The sequence below is a fragment of the Octodon degus genome, unplaced genomic scaffold (assembly GCF_000260255.1).
Source record: "Octodon degus isolate 3935 unplaced genomic scaffold, OctDeg1.0 scaffold00007, whole genome shotgun sequence".
Lineage (NCBI taxonomy): Eukaryota > Metazoa > Chordata > Mammalia > Rodentia > Octodontidae > Octodon > Octodon degus.
Genome location: NW_004524583.1, coordinates 23,102,768 through 23,111,493, shown reverse-complemented (window position 1 = coordinate 23,111,493; position 8,726 = coordinate 23,102,768). Strand labels below are relative to the sequence as shown.

Here is an 8,726-nt window from a genome sequence, read left to right as displayed (position 1 = left end):
GGGCGGCGGGGGAGCTCGGTCGGCGCCGCCTCGGGTTCATTCATGAGTGAGGCGTCGAGCGCGTCCATTGGAGTGAATTGTGATTTCGCATCCTCTGGGCAGTGTAAATGGGTCAGAAGTTCTTGTTACGAGTTTGATTGAGATACGGTTCTGTTCTGCTTGTAGGTGTTAAATAAACTTGGAGCCTTGTCTGTCCCAACCGCGATTGTAGACACATTTTCAAAATTTCACCACTTGAGGTATTTTTCTTCTGATGTACCACTTTTAAAAAGATGTCTACAAAGCTCACACATTTCAGTTGTCCAGGCCAAGGAATCTATAGCATCCCCACCCCAAGGTCGCTGCTAATTGGCATATAGAGCCGGATATGTTTTTAAAAGGAATTAGAAGAATGGGATTCAGATATTGTTCCATAGAATGAGTGGACGTTAGAAATTTTTAAAAATTGCTCTGAGGAATAAAGTGTCATCTTTTCAAACTTGCCTGTTGGGGTTTTAAATGTAATCACTTTTTTAAGGTGTGGAACACTCAGAAGTTGTTTATTTAAGCAATGCTGCGCTCAGCCTGAGGCTTCCAGAGCCCTCCGGAGCCCAGCAGATCCCAACTCCCTTTAACTAGAATACATTATCTTTCCATGTATTGCACCTTTCTCACAGATTGTGTATGTCATTCCCCTATTTTACAGATGAGAAAATAGAGGCGTCAGGCCACCCCCTATTTCCTGATTTTAGTTGTTACCTTTGTTGACTTAAATGTTTCATTTGCCAACAGATAATTCCAAGCACAGTAGCATTTCATTCCCGATGTTAGATATTACAGTTTTCTTACGTGTACCAATGATTAAACATTTAGTCATTTACGAATGAGTACTTTTAATCTGACAGTTTACAGCAATGCCATGTTGTAGAAGCAGTAGTGAATTGCATGTGAAAGTTGCTTAAGGCAGTTGACTTGATCCTCTTAAATATTTTCACATCGGTGAAATAACTATAGGAGTGGTATGTTAAGACTGATAAAGTTTGGTATTAGTACCTCTGTATGCTTTTGAGAAGTAACAAGCAGACTACTAATGTCTTCCGGTTGCTTTTTACAAAGCTTGTATCGTTTATTATTTTTTAAAATGGTTTGTATCATTTTATACTTTATAGTATAAAGGGCAGAAGTGGTGACAGTTACAGTGTAACCTGTTGAAGGGGGAACATGCACTAGGAGAGCAGAATTGTTTAGTCTTGGCTGTGCTCCGGAATGTGTCCACAGACAAGACTTTTAACCTTTTGAGTCTCAGCTTCATACCAGTAAAGCCAGAGGGTAGATCGTATTGTCACATGTACAGTTCAATTATTAATTATTAATTTTTCTTACTGTTGTGTATTCAGTGTACCTTCACAAATGCCTGGTATGTACCTCACACTTCGATTTTTTTTTTTTTTTTTTTTTTTTTAGCATTTTAAATGATGTTTCTTTTTGAGTTCTGTTTTACTTAAAAGACCTTTAAGCTGTTGATTGTGTTTTGGGAAAGCTGTTCTGTAGGTTGCCTTCACTGATATTTTTTGTTGGATTGGGAAGTCGGAGAAGCCCCTGGGAGGGACAGTGGTGGCTATTACACTAAAGCCACTCCTGACTCAGGGTTTGAACGAGCACACAGCCTTTGGTAGCCAGTGTGAAGGGCATCAGAAGAAAACGTTGTGAAGACAGTTTGGTGATGGAAGCCCCATCTTAGTAAACTTTTTTTTGAAAACTTTCCCTAAACCTCATCCTCCTCAAAAAAGAACTCTACAACAGCATCATTTTGTCATATAGTAAACATGGTTGAGCAGTTAGCAAATACCAACAGTCTGTATTTATTCAGAGTACCCCTAGACTGTTCACTCATCACAGTGGCTCACAGAATGCTCATTGCTTCTGAACGCCTATTTATTATATAATTTTAAAGAGACTTTCCAGGAAGCTTGTTACCTGAAATTAATGTTCATATGCTAGAGGTGGAGTGATTTTTCTGAGGTGTGTGTGCTGGTGTACACAAACATGATTAATTTTTCAGGTGATATGGTGATGTTTGTTTCAAATGATTGTCTGTTGCTTGGGTGTGTGACTCAGAATGGCACTCTCAACGTGTTTTCATTCTTAATCAAATCAGACTGAGGCAGCCATGTAATAAAACCGCCTGCCAGTAAGCAGTGTTGTAAGGTTACCCAAGAAAAGGCAGAGCAAGGTGTGGCTCTGTGAAAATATATGGACCTTGGGAATGGGGAGAAGGTCACATGAGGCAGCTGGGGAACAGCTGTCTTCTTAAACATAGGGTGTAAATCGTAGGTTACACTACGTCCTGTCTTCCACTCAGTAGAGTTGGTCTGTTTTCAGTATTGGAAATTGAAGGTAGAGCTTTTGGTTGTCCTGAGCTGTACCCTCAGCTCTTTATTTTTCTTTTTGACTCCTCCTGCCTCAGCCTCCCAGCATGGTAGGATTACCGGTCTGAGCAACTGTGCCCAGCTATGATAACATTTTAATATTCAGTTGCTTCATTCATTTGCTGTTAGTGGCAAAGACTTATACAATTTCTGACCTACATGTGTTAGCCATCCTTTATATCAAAGAAGTGGGGGTTAACCTATGTAAAAACCAAAAGGTTGATTATATGTGTTTCTCCAGTGTCAAATGTGCTCCATATTATATAAGTAACAATTTTATACTTTATTATAACCTCCAAGATACATTCTTTGATTTTTTTCTTTTTCTTTTTGTATTTAGGACAGGGTCTATGGGGTCTCACTGCGTAGATCGGACTCGTAGTGATTCTCCTGTTTTCAGCCTCCCAAGTCCTGGGATTATAGGCTGCGTCACCAAGTTCAGTCTCATTCACCATCACAGAGTGCCCCAGGGGGGCTGAGCTGGCTCAGCAGGCCCAGGGATCAAACTCCCGGCCCCTGTGTCTGATCATGTTTTAAAATCTTTACGTATTTGGTGGAGGGTCTGTCTGTGCAGCTAGCTCGGACTCATAGTGATCCTCCTGTCTCAGTCTCTCCAGTACTGGGATTCCAGGTGTGCATGGCTGGTTTCACTGGCCTGCCTGCATGGCATGCCCAGGATTCTGTTTTTTTTGTTTTGTTTTTTCTTTTTTTTGTGGAACCAGGGATTGAACTCAGGCGCTTGCCAGGGAAGTGCTTATTCTACTGAGCCATCTTCCTGGCCCCTATGCCCAAGATTGTAGGGCAGGCACTGCTTGGAGCACCCGGAATTGAACCCAGGTCCTTGCACTTGTCAGGCAGGCACTTAGACTGCTGAGCTATCTCCTCATCTCCCCTTTGTTCAGTTTTGGCCTTTATGTGTTCTTAATCTCTTAAGCTTTACTTTCGCAGAGACAGATGAGAGGGCCTAAAGAAAGTAAACTGTTGAGGGCAGTTTGTTCTGCCTGTCTTTATCTAAAATGACATACAAATTTTTATGAGACTGGAAAATATAAATGATGTATATCAATAGATTAGACTGTTACTGTGTTTGTGATAACAAATGCATTAACCAGTCCTTTAGTAACTGTTTAAAAAGGGAGCTTGAGGTTTTTTTTTGTTGTTGTTGTTTTAAGCACAGGTGGGGGGCTTGAACCTAGCGTGTCATGCATGCCACATGCATGTTCTACCACTGAACTACATCTCTAAGCCACCTTTGTTTTTGACACAGTGTTTTGTTTGCCCAGGCTGACCACAGACTTGTGATCCTCCTGCTTCAGTGTCCAGGATTGCTGAAATTCTACGCATGGGCTATGCCCAGAAAGTTTTCATAATTTTGAATGTGTTTATTTGGAATCCATAGACTTATGCTGTTATCCTGGTGGATTAGTTTAGCACCACGGGGATATAAAAGTGGATCCTCGAGGCCCTCATTTTCATATAACCTATACCCACCCTTTCATATACTTTAAACCATCTCTAGGTTACCAGTGATAACTGATGCAATGTCAATGCTATGTGTACAGTTACACTGTATCGTCTAGAGAGTAATGGCAGGGAAAGTCCATACATGGTCAGTACAGTTTTCTTCCAGATATTTTCAGTCTAAGGTTAGTTGAATTCATGGATGCAGAACCCACAGAGGAGGGTTATTTTTTCATTTGTAAAGTGAAAACAGGCATAGAAAACCCAAGTAGCATGCCAGGATCAGGCTGCATGTATGTAAGCATGGTTAAAAATATTTCTTAGGGGATTCTTTGTAATTATATGATCCATCTTGTCCCTGGGAACCAAGATTTTAAAAGCTGGATGTCAACATTTCTCTCAACCATTGTTCATAGGTTTCTAGAGTTTAAAATGTAGCTTCTAAATGTATATAGTTGTCTTCCAATGAAAAAAACTCATCAAAACTATTAAGAAAAGATGTAAGCTTTTAAGTTCATGTTCTCATTTCCAAATTTTCTGAAGTTAATAGAGCCAGAAGTTTTTTATTTTGGGCTGGAATCAATATTGATTTTCAGACAGTTGATAGCTTTAATGAAGGCCATGGGGAAATGGTTCAGAGTTATATAATCAAGAGAGTCATGTCAGTAGCCCCATAATGTAGATGGTAAAGCCGGCCTTGAAACTCAGATAGAACTGAGTCGTGAAGCCCTGCTTCCCCACTTTCTAATGAAGTGTTCTTGTATAAGTTTCTTGATTTCTCTTAAGTCTGTCTTCATTATCAAATGGAAAGTTTCTCATAAGGTTGCTTGGAAGGTTCTGAGTCAAGTACTTGACATATTTTCTACAGTGAAGAAAGTGCCAAATAAATGGTTAGCTGTTGAGTATTTGAAATCTTGAGATAGTTGGAATCAAGATGACTCGGTGTGAAATTGGCTTTGAGGATACTTTTTGCAGTAAGCCTTGAAGCATAACTAGAGGCGACTGAGAACTTAGAACAGGTTTTAAAGACTTCAAGTATATAGAGCTAGCTTAGGAGTAGACTAAAAATTAAAGAGGTAGTAGGAAAAAAATTGAGTATGAATAGATTTATTTGGCTGTCTGAAGTGGGAAGGAAACTGGAGCCTTGGAGTTAATGATTAGGTGGGAGTAGATGGTTAAATTGTGGGTGAAGAATAACAGTAATAAAGTGAAGGTAAATGTTTGGAATAATCAGTGAATAGGGAAGAATAAGGTTAGCATTTTGAAGGTTAGCGTAATTCATGTTTACATATTTCAAAAAGATTCAAGAGAGTAAGGGAAGGATTTTATTTAACTGAGTTCTGCTTATTGTGTTTAGATTTAGCTTTATATGTGGGTTTGGTTATTTAAGATTGAACCCAAACTATGATGTTACACTCTAGTCTTCCCCTGGCACCCTGCGCTGTACCCCTGTGCACCCTGTCACAAAACTTTTTGTAAAAATGCTGCCTATTATTTTGGTTTTTTTTTTTTAATTTTTATTTTTTTTTACAGTGACTCCGTTTTGCATTTAGAATAAAGTTCATATTTCTTGGTTTTGCTTTGACATTTTCTGTGATTAGATTTCAGACATGATCTCTTTCAACCAAACACTTGCCATCTCTGAAACATACCCTTTGCTTTTCTTTCTGTGAATCTTTGCTCATGAAAATTTTATAGTCTGTGATTATTTCTTTTTCTTCTCCAGATTTTATCAGTTTAGTGTTTTTTACTCCATTAGTGTCTTCCCTTTCCATTAGTGTTTTAGCTCTCCTTTCTCAGTACATTGATAGCAGTGTGTTTGTGTATTATTTGTATGGTTTTACCATATCTTTTACGTTAAATATTTATGTCTTAATTTTAATTGTGTTCAGTTTTTTTTTTTTAATTTTTATTTATTTGTGTGTGTGTGTGTGTGTGTGTGGCCAGCTCAGCCCACCAGGGGGCGGGGCTGGCTGGCATGTGGTGCTGGGGGATTGAACCGTGGTCCCTGTGCTTTGCTAAGCTTGTTCTAAGTAGGTGCTTTAGACCACTGATCCATCTCGCCAGCCCCTGTGTTCAGTTCTGAAGACAAAAATGCAGGAATTTATTATACCCACAGCCTAGCATAATGGATTATGGATAGCAAATATTCAGGTATTTCAAAGTGTTCAGCAAAATGACCTAGGAATGGGAATCCTAGGCAGAGGTAGTGGAAATAGCTAGGAGCTTTCTGGAACCAGAGATTTGTGACTCTTTTCATATATGTTGTCCTGTACCTGGATATTTAAGTGTGATAGCTGTAAAAATCTGAAATGTAGCAGAGTTTTTATGTTGATGTAGAAGACTAGTCTGAGTGAATCTGGACCTATATAGGTTTCATTTTAACTTCCCCTCTGAGGATCAATAGGACATTTATAATCATGTAGCCCTTTCCAGAGTATAATAGATACATTTGCAAATATTATCATGAAGTAGGTATTGTTTTAGCTAGGAAGGAATTGTGAGATTGCAGAGATTACAGTGTATGGTGTTAGTTTTTTTAAAAAAGGTAAATAACCAAAGTGTGAATAGCCCATGTTCATATAAATTTAAGCTAAACTTGGAAGTTTGTCAAAATATTTGTAGTACTCCCTTTGAAAAACATGTAAGATTTCCTTTATTTGTTTGTTTGTTTGTTTGTTTGTTTTTGCGGAACCGGGGATTGAACTCAGGCCCTTGTGCTTGCCAGGCAAGCACTTATTCTACTGAACCATCTCCCTGGCCCCTTTATTAGTTTTTTAATGAATAAATTCTTATGGTTAGTCAGTGACTGCTGGGGTCCATCTATGTTTGATTCTTTGTGAGCCTCATGTTTTTCTAGTGTGTTAACATAAGCAGCTAACCACCAAGCATTTATATGCCAAAAACTGTTGTTAGAAATTTTCAATTTTTTTTTTTTTTTGTTGGTATCAGGGATTGAACTCAGGCCCTTGCACATGCCAGGCAAGCACTTACTCCACTGAGCTATCTCCCCAGCCCTTTTTATGGGGGGGGGTAGTGGGGATCCAGCTCAAGATCTTGCAGTTCTCAGGCAGGCTCTGAAGCCACTGGGCTGTCTCCCTAGCCCAGAAATTTTCAATTCTTATTAAATCTTCACAGCTTCTGTATGAGTTAGATACTGTAGTAGTAGTATTTGTATCTTAGCAGATGAGAAAATTGAGATGGCCATTATTTGCCCCAAGTTTTAAGCTGGTAACAAGCTAAATACATATCCATGGTCTTTCCAAAATAATTATATGCGTGGGTCATTATAGTTCTATTGCTATCATTACAAGTCTGTCAGGAGTTGTAGGGGGTCAGAAAAGTACGACGGACATGACTACTCTTCTGTTTATCCAGAGAGTGAATCTTGTGATGAAGTAGGGATCTGAGGTGGCACTGTACACCAGGTTTCAAATGTACATTATAATGTCATATCTGCTGCCTTTAAAACTTTTCCCTGTGGAGTCATGCTAAAGAATTGTCTCAGGGGCTGGTGAGATGGCTCAGTGGTCTAACGCACCTACTTAGAACAAGCTAAGCTAAGCAAAGCACAGGGACCGCGGTTCAATCCCCCAGCACCACATGCCAGCCAGCCCCACCCCCTGGTGGGCTGAGCTGGCCACACAAAAAATAAATGAATAAATAAATAAATATTTAAAAAAAAGAATTGTCTCAGATATGGATGTGTTACATTAGCTTGGCAAGCTATACAGTTGTATCTTACAGCTGATTTTATTTGTGCTCACTACTTTGAAATACCCCCCCTTTTTTTTTGTCTCTACATGTTTGCGATTCATGCAGCTTAGTGGTTACATGTACCTATTGCAGCTTGTTTCTTCCCCTTGCACCACCCTCTTCTGTGGTCCACCCCTTTTTCTGTTTGTTGATACTGTCTTAGCTCATGTTATGGCATGTAGTGTTTACATTAATTGGGGTTATTAGGGTTCTGTGCGTGGCTCATCTTTATTCTTGTTTCTCCTTTCCACTGCACTCCTTACCCTTGTTCCCTTGGGCCACTTCCTGTTGTGAGAGATCTGTTCATTTGTCCCTTTCTACCCATCCTTTATCATTTTCTTTGCTTATACTTTGCCCTACTCAAATGAGAGATACTAGATAATATTTAAGCTTGTGTGTGGTCTTTTTCACTCAACATTATATTTTCCACAGGCATCCATTTTCCTACAAATTTGCTATTTATAGCAGAGTAGCATCCCATTATATATGTAGATACCACAATTTCTTTATTCTGTTGTGTGTTGATGGGTGCATAGGCTGCTTGTAGGATTTAGCTATGATAAATTGTGCAGCTGCAAACACTGGTGTGCAGATATCCTGCAGTGTGATGACTTAAGCTCTTCGGGGAAGATACCTAACAACAGGTTAGCCGGGTCATATGGAGTTTCTAATTTCAGTTCTTTGAGAAATCTCCGTATGGGTTTCCATATGGTTGTGCTGTTTTACATTCCCCCCAGCAGTGTAGGAGGGTTCCTTTTTCACCACACCGTGCTAGCATTTGTTATCCTTTGCTTTCCTAATGATTGCCATTCCTGCTGGAATAAAACGGAATCTTAGTGTTGTTTTAATTTTCATTTCTCTGATGGTCAGATGTTGAACATGTCTTCATATATTTGTTGATCGTCTGTATTTCTTTCCTCTGTGAAATGTCTGTTCATTTCTCTTGCCCATTTCTTGACTTGGTCTTTAGTGTTGTAGTTTAATTTTTTTTTTTTTTTGAGTTCTTTGTGTATTCTAGATAGTAGTCCTCTATCTGAGGAGTAGCTAGCATAGCAAAATTTTTCCCATTCTGTAGATTCTCTTCTACTTTTTTTTTTTTTT

General features: G+C 39.1%; 1 protein-coding gene across 1 annotated transcript in view; it reads left to right on the top strand.

The window, feature by feature from the left end:
• The first annotated feature begins 177 nt into the window (after positions 1-177).
• The window catches only part of Ppm1a (protein phosphatase, Mg2+/Mn2+ dependent 1A), a 48,140-nt gene continuing 39,591 nt past the window's right edge, over positions 178-8,726 (top strand). Inside the window, exon 1 of the mRNA XM_004624815.2 lies at positions 178-239. The gene's annotated coding sequence lies outside the window, so the exon portion shown is untranslated. The remainder of the gene's footprint in view (positions 240-8,726) is intronic.